The 21,051-nt window shown below is 43.6% G+C and overlaps 1 pseudogene; it reads left to right on the top strand.

Annotated features, from left to right (window-relative positions):
• Positions 1-19,612, top strand: part of LOC125507347 — a 29,105-nt pseudogene extending 9,493 nt beyond the window's left edge.
• The last annotated feature ends 1,439 nt before the right edge of the window (positions 19,613-21,051 follow it).

The following is a 21,051-nucleotide window of genomic DNA, read 5'->3' as shown; positions in this document are numbered from 1 at the left end:
ATTATAGATACGTTGGAGACGTATCAAGCATCCCCAAGCTTAATTCCTGCTCGTCCTCGAGTAGGTAAATGATAAAAACAGAATTTTTGATGTGGAATGCTACCTAACATATTTATCAATATAATCTTATTTATTGTGGTAAGAATATTCAGATCCGAAAGATTCAAGACAAAAGTTTAATATTGACATAAAAATAATATACTTCATGCATATTAGCTAAGCAATCATGTTTTCTCAAAATAACACGGCCAAAGAAAGTTCATCCCTAAAAATCATATAGTTTGGTCATGCTCCATTTTCGTCACACAAGAATGCTCTCATCATGCACAACCCCGATGACAAGCCATGCAATTGTTTCATACTTTAGTAATCTCAAACTGTTTTCAACTTTCACGCAATACATGAGCGTGAGCCATGGACATAGCACTATGGGTGGAATAGAATATGATGATGGGGGTTATGTGGAGAAGACAAAAAAGGAGAAAGTCTCACACCGATGAGGCTAATCAATGGGCTAGGGAGATGCCCAATAACTGTACCTATTTTTCAGGACCCACATGCAGCTCTCCCTTGGTTTCGGCATGTCAAATAGCCTATTGCTTATTGCACTACCTGTATCAATGCGCCTTGACATACTAATTAAAATACAATGAGAACAGTTTGCGGCTGGAGCTTTCAGACCACAACTTTTTACCTTTGTACCTTTTCTGTTTTCTTTCTCTTTTTTAGATCCCCTGTGGATAACCCTATCAGGTAGCACTCGTACACTTTGGTACGTTTGATGTTTTCCTGGGGCTTCATAGCACCCCACATTACGGCAACAAAAGTCCGAACACTTTCTATAAGTATAGTTCGGCACCCCGAATTTAGCATTATATGCATTGGCTCCGAATCATGTCTTTGGTCAATATTGGGTTGCCCGGCTCCTGTGCTTGCTACCTTACGTTCAGCTATATCGGTTAAGGTAGTAAAGGGAGAACTACTACGATTGTGCCTTGGTTTATCCAAAGGAGAACCTTAGTATAGAAAGCCAAAAATTGAGTGTCATGATGCGGCGAGAGCCGGTCGGCTGTTCGGAGGTTACAAATCGTTGGAGATTTCTTTCGCATTACGCGAAGGATCGGTACTTCCCGATCAAACTCTTATAGCACTCTAGTTCAGATACTAGGGGATGCACCCATGTTTTTATTATAAAACTCCTATGGCTAAGTGAGGGCGTTCAAGCCGCATAGTCTGGTTGCCTGGTTTGTTGCGCTAAACAACTCCTACAATGACCATATAATTGGATCAAGATTGTTTAGATTCCATCCCGAACACCCCCATACTACCTACGTGGAGGCAGAAGCCGACGACTGGCCAACCCTCATATTTCATACAACACGGCTGCACAGGAGGAAGAAATTAAAACATAACAAGCATTATATTACACAACATCGTTGATTCATGTTACAGAACAGGATAATACGAATATTTTCATGGGAATATAACATCCTAAGCACATTGCTCCGCCACAAGGCGGGATCCCTCCAGGACACCATCAAAATATAACTCGTGGCGGAGGTGCTCCTTGCCCTCAGGCGGCCCCTCGGTCATCAGCTTCTTGGCATACATCTTCGCCCAGTGCATCTTGACACGGGCAAAGGCCATCCGGGCACCTTCAATATAGACCGATCGCTTTATGACCTCAAGCCGCAGGCAGGCACTAACAAGCCACTTCACAAGTCTGAAGTAGCTGTTGGGTATCGGCGCGGCAGGCCATAGTCGGACTATCAGGTCCTTCATGGCTAGCTCGGCCGCCTTGTGCAGCTCGACCAGCTGTTTCAGCTGGTCCCTGAAGGGCACCGGATGTTCTGGTCCAAGATATTGAGACCAGAGCAGCTTCTCCATAGAACTCCCTTCTTCGGCTCGATAGAACTCAGCAGCATCTGATACGCTGCGCGGAAAATCCTTAAACGCCCCTGGAGAGCTCCAAATTTGGGTAAGTAAAAGGAACCTTTCCTTCACAGTCTTGCTTTGCATAATGAAAGCCTTACCCGCCCCGAACTTCTTGGCCGCCAGGATTTCCTGAAGGGCGCTTTGGGCCTCGGCTCGAGCCTCTTGTGCGCTCTGGCGGGCCTTCGCAAGTTCGGACGCTTGTGTCTTAGAATCATGCTCCAAGGACTCATACTTCTTGACGGTGTCCCGGAGCTCTTGTTGGACCTCGCTAAACCGGGCCTCGTGTTTCTCGCACGTGACGCACTCTTTGGCCGCTTTGTCCTCGGCCTCGGCTGACGCCTTCTTCAGGGCCGCCACCTTGGTCGTGGCCCCTAATATAACTCATGACACTTTAGTCAGCACGAAACATGCATCCTTCCTCAATTCACGCACAGGTCACTACATACCTTGGATGTCCTCCAACTGCTTCTTCATGAGGCCGAGCTCTTCTTCGGCCCGCTCTAGGCTCTGCTTCATGCCGGAGACCTCCGCAGTATGAGCAGCAGTAGCCAGCAGCGACGCATGTTTATTCGCATAGACATCTTATGTTACTCCTGCGAAAAAAATTCATCCTCTGTTCGGCTTTTTCTTTCCGAACACCGAACAGAGCATCAGGGGCTATTATCTACACTGTGATATCCTTTCTACAATTACATTACTTACCTCAAAGCCTATTAAAAGGCTAGCGCAGGCTTCAGTTAGTCCGCTTTTGGCGGATTGAACCTTCTCGATTACCGTGCCCATAAGGACACGATGCTCATCCACAATGGAAGCGCCTCACAACGCTTCCAGCAGATTATCCGGTGCCCCGGGTTGGACAGGGGTCACCGGCGGAATACGCATACCCCCTTCTTTCGAAGGAGGTTGCGTGCCGGATTCGGGAGCCGCATCGGTCTCCGGAATCGAGTCCGGCTGAGGGCCGGATTGAACACGGCCCTCCTCACCGCCAGTCTCCCTGGGGATGGGCTCCCGCCGGTGTCCGGCGACGGAGGCATTGCCTTCTCGCGCCTCTTGAGCCTCTTCCCGGCCGACAAAAGTCCTTCGAGACAACACCTCCACGTCATCCTTGGCCTTGGGGGAGTAAGCGGGCGGCGGTGACGCACTGGCCATCTACTTTGAATCTAGCGAACCCTCTGTCGAGGATCGCAGGGAGCTGTCGTGGGCTGGACTGTGATGGCATAATTTAAATATATTAATGTTACAAAATGGAAAGGCCAGGCATTTGGACGTCCATAAGGTTTTTGGTACTTACGAGGCGGCCCGAGGCTTGGTTCGGGGCATCCGCTCTGGACTGCTATCGACATCCCACGCGGAGTCATCCGCAAGGGAGCCCTTCCCCCTCTTGGGCGCCTTCGCCTCCAAATTTAGGGAGGACCCACTTTTCTTCCTCCCCCCATGGGGGGAGTCGCTTTCTTACTCCTCCAACTCGTCATCTTCGGCGGCCGAACAGCGAGTCCCGTCTTCGGACGTCACGTCCGAAGCGCCTTTTCGGCGAAGGCCACTCCGGGCCCCCTTGGTCGTTTTTCTTGGCCTTATTCTCCAGCACATCATAAGGCGCCAGAAAAAAGATCTTTGTCAGAAGCGAGGTCTCTTGGTCTTTGGGCAGCAGAGCTGGACGGTTAATCTGCCCCACTATGTCGATCCAGGCCTGAAAAAATTGATAGGAAGGCTTAGACTCTTTCTCAGAATATGTCAGTAAAGGCTATACCTTGAAAACATGAAAGAACTTACTGAATTAGCATGGCATTTTAAGCTGAGCCCATGATCCTCGATTGTAGGTGGTGGTGTCTCGCCGGCCTTGAAGATCACTTTCCAGATGTCTTCGTGCATCGTGCTGAAGAGCTCTAGCAGCGTCTCGTGCTTGGCCGGATCAAACTCCCACAAATAGCAAGTCCGGTGTTGGCATGGAAGGATCCGGCGAATGAGCATAACCTGGATCATGTTGACAAGTCTGATTCTCTTGGTTATCATGTTCTGGACGCATGTCTGGAGCCAAGTTAGCTCGTTCAAAGAACCCCAGGTTGGGCCCTTCTCTTGCCAGTAGATGAGCTGCAGCGGAGCTCTGGATTGAAATCCGGGGGCCGCCGCCCAGTTGGTGTCACGCAGCTCGGTGATGTAGAACCACCCTGACTGCCACCCCTTCACCGTCTCCATAAAGGAGCCTTCGGGCCATGTGATGTTGGGCATCTTGCCCACCATGGTGCCTCCGCACTCTGCTTGTTGGCCTCTCACCACCTTCGGCTTTACATTGAAGGTCTTCAGCCATAGGCTGAAGTGAGGTGGGATATGGAGAAAGGCCTCGCAAACGACTATAAATGCCGAGATGTTGAGGATAAAGTTGGGGACTAGATCATGAATGTCCAGCCCACAGTAAAACATCAGTCACAGACAAACAGGTGGAGAGGGAATCGTAGCTCGCGGACGAAATGTGTGAGAAACACAACCCTCTCATGGGGCTCTGGGTAGGGACGATCTGTCCCTCGGTCGGGTGATGGTGAATGATCTCCTTGGCCAGGTATCCAGCCTCTCGGAGCTCGTTGATGACTTTCTTCTTAACAGAAGAGGCCATCCACTTGCCACCAGCTCCGGATCCGGACATGGTTGGAGTGCCTTCTCCGGCGGGGGAAGCTAGAGCTTGGGCGCTGGAGCTCAAGAATGGATGGGCAGAGGAAGGAGAAGGCAGGGGTGACTGAGGAAGAATCCTTATCCCCTTATAAAGGCCGCGAATGTCAAATGCCTTCCTACTCGCCTATTCCCAAGGGTTGTGTAAATGACACGGTTGGGTTACCCACGCCCGTATTGATGAGAATCCCGTAATAAGGGGACACGATCTCTGCTTTGACAAGACGTGCCGATGGCAACCGCGTCTCAAAACGTGGAGCAGCAGACGAAAAACGGTTCGAAATTATGACCGGACAGATGTGATGTCATGTTACAAAAATTGTCAGCATATTGGACTCGTGTAAAATTATATTCTCTCTACGATTGTGTGTGGTGTGTGTTACAGGTACGGACACATCGATACGTCCGAAGACTATTGTGGATTTCGGAAGGAGGAACCTTCCTACAATGCCGAAGACAGGCCTACGCGCCGGATACCTTGTCATTGAAGACGGGTTCATGGGCTACTGAGGGAGTCCTGGATTAAGGGGTCCTCCGGTGTCCGGCCTGTTAGCCATGAGTCGGACTGATGGGTTGTGAAGATACGTAGACCGAAGACTACACCCGTGTCCGGATGGGACTCTCCTAGGCGTGGAAGGCAAGCTTGGCGACTAAATATGTAGATTCCTTAGTTTGTAACCGACCTTGTGTAACCCTAGATCCTCCAGGTGTCTATATAAACCGGAGGACTAAGTCCGGAGGACAGACATTATCATAGCCATACCAGCTAGACCTCTAGGGTTTAGCCATTACGATCTCATGGTAGATCAACTCTTGTAATACTCATATTCATCAAGATCAATCAAGCAGGACGTAGGGTATTACCTCCATAGAGAGGTCCCGAACCTGGGTAAAATATTGTGTCCCCTGTCTCCTGTTACCATCGACCTTAGACGCACAGTTCGGAAGCCCCTACCCATGATCCGCCGGTTTTGACACCGACACCGGGCAGCAGAAGATAAAGATGGCTTAGTAGCAGCGCGAGTTGGGGACCAATGCTACTACTAAACATATTAGCAATAGTGTTGGTACCCGGCCAATGCTGCTGCTAAATGGGGACAAGTAGCTAGGACCGGGTTGGCCACAGTAGCAATGCGTGTAGTGTCCCAGCACTACTGCTAGTTGGCTTAGCAGTATCGCCGATCGGCCGCACATGCTGCTATAGTGGCCAGCCCGTGGAGACATGGCAGGGTCTACATAGTAGTAGCGCTGGTAGTGTAGGCTAGCACTACTGCTAAACGCCACCTGAAGGGCGCACTCCAGGCCCGCGCTACTTCTGAATAGCAGTAGCGCGTCCATTTAACCCGGGCTACTGTTAACCCTCTACCTATATATAAGGTATTTCTTAGTAGTGGGACGAATCTAGCAACCTTTTATACATACTTCCTCCACGTGATGACTACGTCGGGATGCCAAGTCAAGGTATGTTGCTTAGTGTAGAAATTTGATATGCTTAATTAGTAATCTTGTGATATACTTAGTGTAGAATTTGATGATATGCTTAGTGTGTGATATGCTTAGTGTAGCTAGTAATGTTTTGATTTACTTAGTGTGTAGTAATGTGATATGCTTAGTGTAGAATTTGAATATATGCTTAGTGTGTAGTACTGTGATATGCTTAATGTGGTAATGTTGGATATTCTTAGTGTAGAATTTGATGATATATTTAGTGTGGTAATGTGATATGCTTAGTAATGTGACATGTGCTTATTGTACTAATGTGACGTGCTGATTTACCATACTTTTTTTCCAGAAATTACCTAAGAGGCTAAGTGAGAGGTGTGGCATCGAGCTAGATGAAGCAGGCAATGCTAGATAGCACCTTACCGCAAGGGGCTCCATCAGAAACTGTGCTTACAAGGTGGACACAGACGGTCGCACTGTCTTCATCGTCGCGGGCTGGAACAACTTCCTTGCTGGCAAAAATCTCCAGGTTGGACATGTCATCTTAGTCACCATCAAGAACACCCGCCGTCATCGACCTCATTCAGAACTGTGTGTGTGTGTTGGGGCCGGAGATGCGAAGTGAACTGCTTTGTACCAGCGCTATCTACTAGTGTTTGTGAGATCTATCTAGCTACTACAACATCATACTATTTGTGAGATTGCCACATAATTATTAACTCGTAATGTTCTATTATCTGGTACTATTGTAGTTTGTAATGTTATATATGTGCTTAATTCTAATGTGAAATTCTAAATGTTACATGGTGTTGAAAATATATTTTTTTTCCGCACAAAACGTTCGCAGCATGCAAATTACATTGCGTGCCGCTAGGTGAGTGAATAAAGTGGTGGCATTGCAAATGTGGCACACTAGCACTGCATAGGATACTGCTCACGTAGCCTCCAACGCCATCGCCATTTATTAACAATGGCGCCATATTGGTGGCACCGACCATCCACGCCGGCAAGGTAGTTTTTGGCACGCCATAGCTAGGCTTTTCTGCACTAGTGAAAGTATGGTCTGGACCTGGTTGATTACATAGTTAGTCAAGAGGAATATTTTGGGACAAGAATTGCGAGAGCTAAGAAGGGGGAACTTGATGAAACTAAAGCGGTTGAGTTGCTGAGAAGATGTGGGAGGCCGAAAGGCAAAGAAGACCAGAATGTTGAAGCCATGCCCAGGGTGAGAGATGCTAGTAAGGATCAATATAGTGAATCTGCCATCCCTAGTATTATAATTGCTAAAAATGATAAGTTGTTGAATATTGCTTCTGGAGTAGGGATTTATCTTGGAAATCAAATTGATATAATTGACTATAATGTCAATCTTATTACAAAATAGAACATGTCATAATTGATTTGTGGCTGAGCAATAATTCTAAAAAAGATGTACCTCACATTGAGGAGGAGCTCCGTGTAATTGAAAAAGGAGAGCATGATATCAATGAGCCATTGGGAGACAAAGCGGATAGTGAGGAAGGGGATGAGGAAGATTGAGTATGCGAGCAGGCTAAACACCTGTTCTCACATACGAAAAGTAGAAAACAGGGCAAAACCTACCAGAATTCTTAGGGGGGGGTTTAATATTGTCAGTAAATCTTTCAAGAAAAAAATCTGACTTGTTGGTGTGTTTTGGAATACATACGAAAAGTAGAAAACAGGGCAAACCATACCAGAATTCTGGGGGGGGGGGGTTAATATTGTTAGTAAATCTTTCAAGAAAAAATCTAACATGTCGGTGTGTTTTGGAATATGAGAGGGTATGGTGAAGACTTTAAAAAATGTTTCTAAGGGAAATGGTCATGGATATGAAAGTTAACTTCTTAGGCTTACAGGAAACTATGAGACAAAGTTTCTCTAGAAATGACTTGCAAGCAATTTGTGCTGGGAGGGACTTTCATTGGCATTTTGTGCCTGCTAGAGGGAAATCAGGTGGATTTTGCTGGGGGTAAACTATACCACCCTATATGTGGTTTCTGAAGATGAGGGGGAATACCATATAAAAATGATTGTTCGGGATATTAAAACCAAGTTCATTTGGGACCTGGTGTTGATATATGGTGATGCACACAACGAGAGAGAAAGGCTAGGTTTTTAGTGAAACTCTGTAGAGTGCTACATGATTGCATAAATCATATACATGATTGCATAAATCATATACTTGTCGGGGGAGGTTTTAATACTATTAGAGAAGATTCTGATAAAAATAAACTTGAGACCCCTTGACATTTGAGCTTTATTTTTAATGCTATTTTCGAACAAGCTGGTTTGAGAGAGCTGGATCTACATGGCAGAATATTTACTTGGGAAATAATTTACCTAATCCCACTTTTTAAAAATTAGATAGATTTTATGTTGTGTTGATTGGGAAGAAAATTATCCTATGACTGGAGTAATAGCTTTAGTTAGGGAAAAATATGATCACCGCCCTTTTTTTATAAACACGGGAGATATGCCAAAAGCTGATCCTATATTTAGATTTGAAACTACTTGTTTCTAAGAGAGGGGCTACATAAAATTCTTGTGGATACCTAGAATGATTGTAGAATAGTGGGGTCCAGTATTGAGAGATGGCAATAAAAAAACGAGATTATTGAGACCCGGATTGAAGGGATGGAATAAGAATATGAATGCTTCGCATAGGGATTTAAAAAAAGTATATTAGGACAACTTAATGCAATTATAATAGGTGTGAAATATATGAATTAAATGCTACTGATAGATAGTAGGAAATGGGGCTAAGAGTTTAGATAGATAGATTTCTGAAACAAGAGGAAGCTAAGTGTAAGCAAATAGCAAAAGCCGATGAACTCCTAGAGTAGGACAAAAATACCGAATACTTCCATGCTAAAGCAAATGGGAGGAGGGGGAAACAAGATAAACAGATTAGATCGGGATGAAGGGAATATTGAGGGAGAGTAAAACATCATGGAATAAATGACAAGTTATTATAGAAACCTATTTGGGCACCTAGAACAATGAACTATTGCATTCCAGGTGGATAATGCTAGAAGGATAACTAGCAGGGCTCGGGATAGTCTAATTGCGGAGTTCACAATGAAAAAAAATTAAAATTGTTGTTTTTGAAATGACACACAATAAATCACTAGGCCTGGATGGTTTTACTTCTGGATTTTATCAGCATTTCTGGGAACTGGTGAAAAATGACATCAAAGAACTTTTTGATGATTTACATCAGGGACAACTAGATATTGCTAGGCTTAATTATGGTAGCATTACTTTAGTACCTAAGACTAAGGAAGCTAATCAAATACAAACATTCAGGCCAATTTGTTTATTGAATGTTATATTCAAAATCTTTAGAAAATTCTTAATGGTGTTGCAGGTGAAGTTATTTCACTTCTACAAACTGCTTTTGCGAAAGGAAGGTATATTATGGAGGGAGTCATTATCTTACATGAGGCCTTGAACAACATACAAAAAATCAAAGTGCTTTGCTGTTCAAGGTTGATTTGGAGAAAGCGTAAAGGTGAAATGGCCCTTTTGCTACTAATGTTGTAAATGAAAGGATTTCCAGATAAATGGAATGACTGCATTATGTACACTAATAGAGGGGAAAAGTGTGTATTAAGGTAAATGATAACCTGGGAAAATATTTTCCCACACACAAAGAGCTGAGAGAGGGAAACTCTATTTCTCCTCTAATTTTTCATATGGTTACTGACACTCTGGCCAGTTTTTATGGATAAAACTAAAACTAATGGGCCTGTTAAAGGGGTGTTAGAGGACAATGTTGATAAGAGAATAAACATGCTCCAATATGCAGATGATACAATATTCTTGCTACAATATGATTTTCAAAGTGCTCATAATCTGAAATCTATACTTTGTCTTTTTGAAGAAATGCCTGGGTTAAAAATAAATTTTCATACAAGTGAGTTGTTTTTGTTTGGGGATGTTGTTAACAAAGCAGCAGAATATGCCCAGATTTTTACATGCCCTTTTGGGTGTCTGCCTATGAAATATTTGGGGTTGCCTATAGATAAGAAAATAAATTAAAATTGTAGCTGGGGCCTCCTGAAAATAGAATGGAGAAAAAGTGTAGTAACTCTTAGGGGGGCTTTTAGCGAGTGTTGGAAGAGTTACTCTAATCCATTCTTCTCTTACTAGAATCCCTTACTACATGATGTCCTCCTATGGGCTTCTTGTGGGGGTAAACAAGATAATGGATTACTTTAGGGCTAGATTTCTTTGGTAGGAAGAGGAGTGAAAAAGGAAATATCATCGGGTGCACTGGTCTGAGGTGTGTAGACCTAAAGACTTGGGAGCTTTGGGGATACAAAATTTATCTTTGATGAATAAAGTACTGCTGGTAAAATGGCGGTGGAAAATATTTAATAAGAAAGGCTTTGGCAAGATATCCTCCTTAGCAAATACTTGAAGGTGGGAAAGGGGCTGGCTGATATTAGACACAGACAAGGGGATTCCCAGTCCTATGCTGAGCTCCTCAGATATAAAGACCACACTCTGTCCCTGTCCAGGTTTGAGGTTGGAGATGGGAAGAATGTTTGATTTTGGGAAGATAGATGGATTAATAACAGAGCACTGAAAGATGAATTTCCTAGGCTGTATAGTATTTGTTTCGATAAAAACAAACCGGTTAAGAATGTATTTGATAAAGGTCTAGATAATGTTGATTTTCGATGAACTCTATGTGGAGATTCTTTGGAATTATTGGAGCATATTAAATATAGTTGCTCGGATGTGGTGTTGAATGAGGATAGAGATAAAATCTTCAGGACTCTTGATAAAAAAAGTTTTACAATGCTAAATCTTATTACAGATCCTTGATTGAAAATGCGGTTAAATTCCTCATAAATTTCTATGGAGAACTAAGATGCCCCCTAGGGTGAAAGTCTTTATGTGGTTAGTGTTGAGGAATAGCATTCTAACCAGAGATAATCTGATCTGTAGAGGGTGGGTAGGAGAAAGAACCTGCCGTATAGATCATCTATTTTTTAAATGTTCCACGACTAAGATGATGTGGAATATTACTCAGTGTGCTTTTGACTTTAAGCAAGTACCTGATAATCTACATGTTTTCTTTGGGGACTAGTTGAAATAGTTTAATAAGGATGAAAAATCCCTTGTGGTTGTGGGGGTTGCAACTGTTTGTTGGACCATCTGGAAACTTAGAAACACGGTAGTTTTTGCTTAAAAAAGAGTATCTCACCCCTCTACGCCGCTGAATCTGATGATTAAAATGCTACATGATTGACTCATCTTGTAGATAAACCCAAGAAGACGAAGAATAATGAGGGAGGGCGTAAAAAATGTTGAGCAGATTGCAGGAGAGATATTCAGAGTAGTGTTAAGATGGAGGGATGCTCACAGAATCGTGACATCTTAATCTCTGAAGTTTCTCTGCCATGTGCCCTTGCTCTGGGAGCTCTTCATATCCTGTTTTGATCTACCTCTGTCTTGTTTCTTCAGTTGAACTTGCTTAGTAAGATATTAGTTGTCGCGTAACTTTTAGTAATGTCGGCTTGCGAAAATGTCTTGGAAAACCCGACTTGTGGGAAATTCTCAGGACTATGATGATGATCATAAGTGTTTGCGACTCAAGACTTGGTCTCTATTGCGGCTGGGAGATCTGTATTTTTTATGAGAAGAGATGGGGGATGTTGGCTCCTTCATCTTCAGAAAGTCTGCATTGTAGGATTTGTTGATGTAATATAGGGTGGCAAATATTATCTGTAGCTTGCTTTGGCTTGCAAGACTTGGTGATTTCTAATAAAAGAAACGGAGAGGAAACTCTCTTTTTCGAAAAAAGAAACACTTTTTGGTTGTGCTCTCAATCTGGACGCAAGTCAAGTATGAAGTATCTAGTCTTATTGCATTGTTGCTACAAGCTAATTTACTACCAATATTGTTTACATTTATCGAGCACATCGAATTTGAGTTTTAACCGACGTTATCTACAGAGGCTTTAGGGTGAGATACTCACTGGACGCGGGGGGTCGTTGCCGTGTAGGCGCCATGATAGAGTAGAAGGGTAGTGGGCGGAAATTGGAGAACTAGAGGGGTAGAAGAGAAGCATAGGTAGGAACTATATATTTTATTGTTTGCCTACTTACAAGGGGGATAGATACTTATATAGACTCTTTAGGTTACTTACTGTTCATTGCACAATAATTCAACACATCCTGGATACTTGTAGACTAGACTGGGTCAATCTAAGAGCTTTTACCTAGAAAAGACTCTTCTACTAGGAGACATACACCCTGGGTACTTCTAGAGAAGGTTGGATTCTAGGAGATAACTATACTCTTCCCAAAACTGAATCTTATGCCAGGAAACACACACTGCCTCACCCTCGATACTTCTAGAATAAGCTAATAGACAACTTGCTCTAAGATGCCACATTAATTCCGTTCTTTCAAATCTCTCTATGAAACTTGCATGACTGCCTTTAGAGTTCCTCTTTTTACCATATTTTTGAAGCAATTCGTCGGGAGTGTATTATGTGAAAAATAGATGAGGAGGAGATCGAATCCTGCCCCGTATGTGACAATACTCTTTGGATGGCTCCCGAAGAGGAACTCATGCAAGTAATTGTTAAAATGCCAAGGTTATAAGTAGTTCTATTCAACATTGTTTTTTAACTTGTCAATTCTCACTTTCTTTAAATCTATGTATAAGTACCACTTGCATAGGGTTAAAAACATGAATCTTTTTTAGGTCTTCTTATAACTTTTTATTAAATTATGTCCTGTATTTTGTGCCGCCATCTTTTTTAGGTCTTTTGATCACTTTTGTTTAAATCCATGCATAGGTACATGAAGATATTTCTGGTGAACTTGGCAGTAAGGATGTATAGTGTAATATATGGTTAGAATAGAGAAAAAAAAGTCTAATAAAATTCACATTATTGGATAGAACTATTGTGATTCCGACAAGCAAACATGTCAACATGTAGCTTGATCATCTTAGTTTGATCCTTAAAGTGGTAGGAGATCAAATACATTTTCATTATGTTATTACATTTTAAAATTTGTACCTTCCTGTAAATATGATGTTCACATGCACCATTTATTAATAGTAGCGACAGCGATTTGATTATGTGGACCCTTATATAGCAGAAAAGTGCACTTAACATTTTTGTGAAAAATAAGAGTATACGTACAACTCTAATATAGCAGAAAAAATGCACTTAACATTTTTGTTTAGAATGAAAGTGTCTCTACTGTTAATACCTCTATAAACACCTGAATAAAAAATAGTTTCTTCTGGTTATTAGTGGTGAGAGTTACTAGCTTATAATTACACTTGTATAAATCTTGCATAAGTTGTAAACTGCTAGCTACATTGTTATCCTCTCTAATAATATTGGCTCAAACACACTCTCTTGCTAGAAGAACTACATGTACATTCTTGTTTTGTGAAGCAAAATATTAGACGTCCAGCCACCTATTTTTTTATTTTCCTGCGATCTCTACTCTGGTACTCTACTATATGCCAGTATCTATCATGATTGATTTTTTCTTGCTTGAAGGTTTGATAAAAAAATCAGGCTATCAGGGGCAAGGTGTTTTCACCTGAGACAGAAGTTGATACTTCAGAGGCTCCAACTAATGCATTGCCAGCAAAGATAGAAGAGAGCTCCATTTCTTCCTTGGTCGAAACCCCGAAGATAGTAGGAGAGCCTACTCTGACAGGACGGAGATTGGAGAACCAATGTTGCAAGAAGGACTATCACGTCCCATTTGTTTTATGTCGATAAACTAGCAGAAAAATCTAAAGACCGTGATCAGAAGACTGAGAAGGCCTCGACACCAAAATATACCAAGATAACAACATTTGCAAATAAAAAGAAGGTAGTATTAAAGTATTATCAGCACATAATTTCATATGAATGTTTGATGCCAATTGACTTGTAACATGTGCTTATTCTAACTACACTTCCATCCCAAACAGAATAGTACATATATTTCTGAAGATGGAAAGAATCGCAAGACGATTAGCGAGGAAGAACGTCATAAACCCATATGGAGTTTAGTCATGGCAAGCATGAAGAAGTTGCATAAATCAAGTTCTTGTCTGAGGGAAAGTCGCAAGAATAAAACAACCACAAAGGATGGTATGAGGGAAAGCCCAGAATCAGATTGCATTATGGAGTAACTACTCATGTATGGTTTTCACTAGTGACTTCACCGAACAAGTAAGATTGCAGCATATTCAATATTTGTACTGATTGTATTTTTTGTGTCCTCACATCAAAATTAAAATTGTTTTGCTATGTAGAAGCTAAAATGCTGCCTCGGCTAGAAAAGAATTTCTAGAAAATTAAGTGAGTTCCCATTTAATCTTCAGGTTTCTTTGACAATAATGATAGAGGCCTCTCATACTTTACTTAGCATCCTCTTATTTGTAGGATAGATTGCTCTCAAAACAGGCTTTCTCCATGCTTTATAGATAAAGCAAACCACCACAAGGTTGTGCAATAAGTTCAAGTACAGGAAAACATAAACATAAGTATGCTGGGGCAACAATACAACCATGCCCTAACAAAAAGAAGAAAAGCAAAAGATACCACCAAGTTGCTGGCAAAGCAACAACTATCAGTCGAAGCAAGGCGGTGTCCTGCTGCAATCTGCACATCGATCATCCCGCCTAACCGATCTCTATCCTGCTGCCTATAGAGCGGGTATCAGTGCTGCAAAATGGCCAGAAATTGGAATATAGACAGACTGGCCCGTCACAAGAAAACCCACTTTAATGAGGTTGCACCGAGTAAATGAGGCACCTTATTAAACGAGTACAACTTTTGCCGGAAAGAGATATACTACTATAAATTCACACTAATTGTATTGATTGAAACACGTTTGGGTCTATATTTGGCATGAATTAATTATAAATTTACAATTGTATGGTTATGTGTCATAGCTACACCTTTGTCGAAAAAAAAAGTGTCATAGCTACACAATGGCCTCGCCCAACCTCTACCCTCCATTTTCCGGCGTACATCAAGTGCACACGCTACATGCACAATGGTCTTGCCGGAACTTACTTCTCTCTTTTCTACATAATTTGTTACTAGCTCCTGCAAAATACGATATTGCTGCCTATTGCTTTATTAGAAGTCAATATTAATCCGCGCAAACAAATATTAGTCATTAATAACATAAAGTAATTATTGATGGAGTGGATCGAGTTCTCACATAATGTAACTGATTTAAAAGTTGGATTGGTACACATTAATTTTTCAATAAATAGCATGGTGTCACCAGCTTTGCCGCATATGAGGTTTTATGCTTCCAGATATCCCGTGTGAAAAAATAAACCGAAGAATTCATATACAAAACGGTTTCACCCGAGTTGTTCTCCCTTTCCCGCGAATTTCACATGTGCAACGGTCTCACCAAATTCTCTCCTCTCTTTCCCGCGTAATTCGCATGCATAACGGTATCATCCGCGCTCCCCCGTTTTCCAGGTACTTCGCGTACAAGAACGGTTTCCCCACAAACTCACTTCTTTCTTTCCGCACACTCCATCTACACCACAGTCTCGGTCCCCACCCTAACTCGTTTCTCACTTTACCATCTCTTGCTTTGTGAGAATTCAAGACTTACCCGCACAAAAGATGAATCTTATTTATCTGCAACATGGAAGCAATGAAAACTGGAATGACAAAGGTTCTGAACAGAAAGAAAAAATAATTTCTTTTTCTAAAAAGCAAAGACAGGAAGACAGTTCAGAATACACAATCCTACATAGCTCCGTGTGGATTTCTCTCGAAAAAAAAGTCGGTGTACATGTACGAGGAAAAGTACCCTGGACCAAGCGCCCCGGTCCGGCTGCTAGCGGCACCCCCCACCTCTCACTCTTCTATTTCTACGGGCACAATAGGAACGGCGTTGTTACGCCTCGGTCCCCCCAACCCCAAACCCCCAGTGACTTGCCCGAGTTCCACCGTAGCTTCTCCCTTCGCCCAGCTGACCAAGGCACTCGATTCCATCGCCCTGCGCCGTGCTCCGCTGAGTTCTAACGCGGAGGTCAACGAGGATCGACGAGGAGCAGGAGGTGGCGGAGATGGTTGTGGGCGGCGGCGAGATGGGGGACTCGCCGGGTGTATCTCGCGTGCCCCGCGAGGCGCTCGCCGCGTGCTTGACGTGCCAGCTCTGCAAGGGATACTTGGGGGAGGCCAGCGCCTTGGCCGAGTGCGGCCACACATGTGAGTTCCCTGTCTCTTTCTACGGTTTTGTTTTGTCCTCGCTCTCTCTACTCTTCCGTGTCTTCTCCGCACACGCTGGCGTCCCGCTCCGGTGTCCGTCTGTCTCTACGGTTCTGTTTTGTCCCCGCGCTGCCCGTCTGTCTCTCAGTCGGCGGTGGCGTTCTGATCGCAGAAGTGCGCCGGAGCCGCCGCCCTTGTCGTGCGAAATCCCAGAAGGCCTTTTTTCCAAGAACTAGCAACCACTGCTCGCGTGCTGCTGTCCCACTGGCATACCACTCGTCTTGCCCACGGGCATAGCTCTTCATAGCAAGCCTTGCCACCTGATCTGCCGGCCATATCATCCTCATGCCTGCAATTAGTAGGCATCGATATGAGCTTGCGCCGTCGGAGGCACACCTCTCCAACTCAACATACTTTGGATTTTGTCCCGGCAGACCTCTGCACACCTCTCCCGGCGTTCTCGTTGGAGCTCAGCCGTAACCGCGTGCGCTACTCTGGAGAAACCCCGTGCCGGCCCGCCCAGCGAGGCCGTGGTTAGTGAGCGCATACAAACAGGCAGAGGCAGCTGGGGTCCTGCATGAACGCATGATCAGACGGCGCCTGGGCCGGCCCTGGGGGAGGGGGGCAGGGCATTGGGTGTGCCGAGCTAATTATGGGCCCACGCCCATTACATCATGTATTTTGTATAGCATGCACTGTAGAAATGAATGTTCGGGATAGCGAGCTCCGAGACGGGGGAGAGAAGGCGGCGGGGCCTTGGCCGAGGCGGGCAGCCGGGCACTGAGTAGCGCGCACCCGTGTACAGGCCATCGCGGCCGTGGAGCACAGCCATTGCGGCGGCGAGCTAGCAGAAAACCCGGTGGGAGCAACTTTGTCGTGCTCTCGGTCTGTTGTACTTTCTAAGCCCGTGCTCTCACCGATGCCAATACAGCAAGCATGCAGCCTTTGGCCATTCCGGTTGTCTTCCATGTCCTGTCACCCTTGCCGCATGCACGCTGCAGCTTACCAGCTGTTTGAAGCCAACACGAACTCTTGCATAACATACCAAGTCGTGTTTAACTCCACCAACAGGGCATGCGCCAGGGCTTTCTGCGTCATGCACACTTTCCCCGCAACCTGTGCAATCCATCCTCTTGGAACGGTGTTCGGTCCCCGTTTTCTCGTTGGCTAAACCACTTACAGTGCATGTTTTCCCCCGGAGCTTTGGGTGCTAGGAGCAAAACTTGCAAAGCGTTGGCCCCATTGCAAGGTTAATGGAACTGTGTGGTGCCGATGCACTCCAGTAGTTGTGAACTTGTGATTAGAAATGTTGTGTCCATTTGGCTATCCCATGAACGGGTATTCAGCCGCGTGTTGTCCGCTTCCTTGTAGTTACTCATTGGAGAGAATTGTTAATTGTGTTGGGAAAGTATTTCACTTCTGTGCTCATTCTTAACTAAAATGTGGATGCACCACTTTTACTTTGACAAAGTGGCTACACCATATTATGTAGAGGCGAGGAGTACGATCATTCTTAAAAAAAAATGTGGCTGCACCACTTGATCGATAGGCCTGGCGCTACTGCTGCACCACTACTTGCGCTCTAAAATTTGATGCAAGTCAAGTATCTAGTCTTGTATCCCTAAAAAAAAAGATAGTATCTAGTCTTCTTGCATTGTTACTACTAGCTAATTTACTCCTAATATTGTTGAGCACGTAAAATTCGGTTCTTTCAAATCTCTATATAAAACATGCATGCCTGTCTGTGGGGTTCCTCTTGTGACAGCTTTTTTGTAAGCAGTTTGCTGCAGGGAGTGTATCATGAAAAAAATAAATGAGGAGGAGATCGTATCCTGCCCCGTATGTGACACTGCTCTTGGGATTGCTCCTGAAGAGAAACTCGGGTAAGTAATTGTGAAAATACAAAGGTTATCTATATAGTTCCCTAAAACATTGTTTTTTCAATTTATCAGTTCTCATTTTTTTAAATCTATGTATAAGCACACCTGCATACTTATGCAATACAAGTGTAAATTATAAGCTAGTAAAATCTCACTAATAACCAGACGAAACTTTTTTTTGAAGCAAAAGCTTAGAATGTATCTATGTATAGAATAAACTATCTATGTATATATACATTTTTGTTTTGTCAAACAAAAGCTTAGAATTCCATCCACTTATTCATTTTTTTCCTGCGATCTCGACTCAAGCACTATACTATATGCTGCTACCTAACATGATTGATTGTTTCCTTGTTTTGTAGGGCTGATGAAAAAATACAGGCTATAAGGGACAAGGTGTTTCCACCAGAGACAGAAGTGGAGGATAGTCGGGAAAGCCAAGAAGCAGACCTGCATGATGGAATAACTACCCCAGTCTGGTTTTCATTAGTGACTGCACCAAAACAGTATGTTTGCAGCATATCCAAGTGGACGATGTTTGTTTTGTCCTCAATTCAAAATGAAAACTGTTTTGCAGGGTAAAAGCTAAACGGCTGCCCCAGATGGAAAATAATTTCTACAGAATTAAGTGAGTTTCCCGTTAATCTTCAAGTTTTTTTGTTAACAATGATAAAGGTCTCGCATACTTTACTTAGCATCCACTTCTTGTTCAATATGAAAAAACTATGCAGAATTAAGTGAATTCCCCTTTAATCTTCACATTTCTTTTTCAACCAGGGCAGAAGTTTCTTTAGATTCCAAGAATTTAATACATTCTGTTCAATATGGATTTTTCTTCTTGTTTCAGTGATGGAACTATGCAGGTCTCCTCCATCCTGAAGCTCATTATTAAAAAACTTGAGCTAGCAAGTGACGTTAAGGTGAGCTTTTTAGATGTCTTTGTGCTTTCATTTTTTATTATTGTGTTGGGCGGGCCTCTTGTCAAGGTGCTTGCTTCCAAGTATTAAAATTAGATCAGGAATAAATCTGCAGTTTGCTGCATTGTAGATTTTATTTTTCAGAAATAGTGAAGGGGCCGGTCTCCCTATCAATTTCCATTGAAAGGAAGCACCCTGCTGCATCTGTAGACTTCGATGGTGACCTACCAAAATTTAGTTGCATCATTATCATTCTTCCTATTATCGTGCATGTAAGCCGAGAAAATGGCATAAGATCTCATATATTCTGTATGCAGGTGGAGATCTTATGCCATGACAAGTCGGTATGCCCCTCAACGACACTGCACGGCCTCCTCAAGCGATGGCTCAGCCGCAAACCGAAGGACATGATCCAGAGGCCGGTGGGGGCTCCGGCGGATGAGTTCGTTATGGAGCTTCACTACCGCCAGTGCCTGGGGTCCAAGTCTCTCTGCTGCAGGACGAAGACAGCCTCCCTGCCATGCTATTGCAGCAACTAAGCTACAAAGGGAGAACCTTTTGCTGCTAGCTCCTCCGTCTGCGTGATCAGCTCGTCATCGTCGTCCATTAGTCGGCATATTTGTCAATCTTTTTTTGGAACGTGTGAAGAGAGAGGAGGCATAAAAAGAGCTTAGTGATAGCAGCAGAGCTGCTTGACAAAAATCTGAACGTTTACATTTACTACATTTTGGTTTTACAGTTATGACAAGAATTTGCGGACAAAATTGCTTTTGTGTTTGTGGTGATTTTGCTTATTTTCTCATTGTACAAGGTTGTGCAGCAGCCATGATCTGGTCAAAAGACTAGTACTCTTCTCACGACGTATCTTGGGAGGTGATATTTTTAAAAGTTCTGGTATTTAATTTATACTTTGATCTGAGTAACGAATATCCCACTTTAGACACCTACCGTGGTGGGCTCTTGCAAGGTCTCTGAGAAGTAGGTATTTATCTCCATTTTTGTGAATAAAACAGTTACGTCGTCAGCTAATTTTTTAGAAAAAAACGTCTGATATATTCACCAACTGTTAAGGCAGCACAAAGCATACTAGAAGTAAATATTACATCCTGGTCCATCGACAACCTAGCGACGACTACCAGCATTGGAGCGAGCCGAAAGCGCACCACCATCATCGCCCATCCCTTACCGGAGCGAGACAAACCTTGGTGTAGCGGACAGTCTAGAAGTTGTCGTGCTAAGGCCCAGTAGAACTATCACGCCAGAACTGCAACCGCCGGCAATGAAGAGAGGTATAGATCGGAAGGATCAAACCTATAGACACATGAATGAAGACAAACGTCAAGAGAATCTTGCGATATCCGTCCGAGACACACCCTCACACGCCCTCCGATGCCAATGGACGCAACGCCAAAACGGGGGTAGGAGGGAAGAATCTTATTCCATCTTCAAGAAACCGCCACTGCATTGTCTTCCTGAGTATGAAAACTGAACATCCCTGGGAGAAGTTAAAGGCCGGGAGAAAATCTGAAGTATGGTTTCTTGAAGATGATTAATTGTTTCGACACATTGATCGCCAGCATGGACGACCATGCGTTCCCAAGTGTTCAGCCGTCGAGCACCTGTCACATAGATCAATCCACGCAGAGTATTTCTCCTTAGGTGGCGCCCCAATTAACCAGAGCGTTGGCATAATATGTGAATTTCATACCGAATAAGAAACGTTTATAGGCTGATGTCGCTGAGTAGACACCATTAGATGTTAAAGGCCATGGAAACTCATATTGTTGGTCTGAAAGAGGGGGAACCATCTGGATATCATGCACCTCGGAGGTCTCGTTGACAAGTGCCTCGCCCACTGTTAAAGGAGTAAAGCTCAAGGGTGATATCATTAGCACTTCTGCGTGTTGCGGTCTGGCCATTGGACGTACCTCACATATACAACACGACCTCACTCGAACTCCCTTCATATTGTCCCGTG

Source organism: Triticum urartu, chromosome 5 (assembly GCF_003073215.2).
Source record: "Triticum urartu cultivar G1812 chromosome 5, Tu2.1, whole genome shotgun sequence".
Taxonomy (NCBI): domain Eukaryota; kingdom Viridiplantae; phylum Streptophyta; class Magnoliopsida; order Poales; family Poaceae; genus Triticum; species Triticum urartu.
Note: the sequence above shows the minus strand (reverse complement) of the source record. Positions and strands in the feature narration are given on the sequence as shown.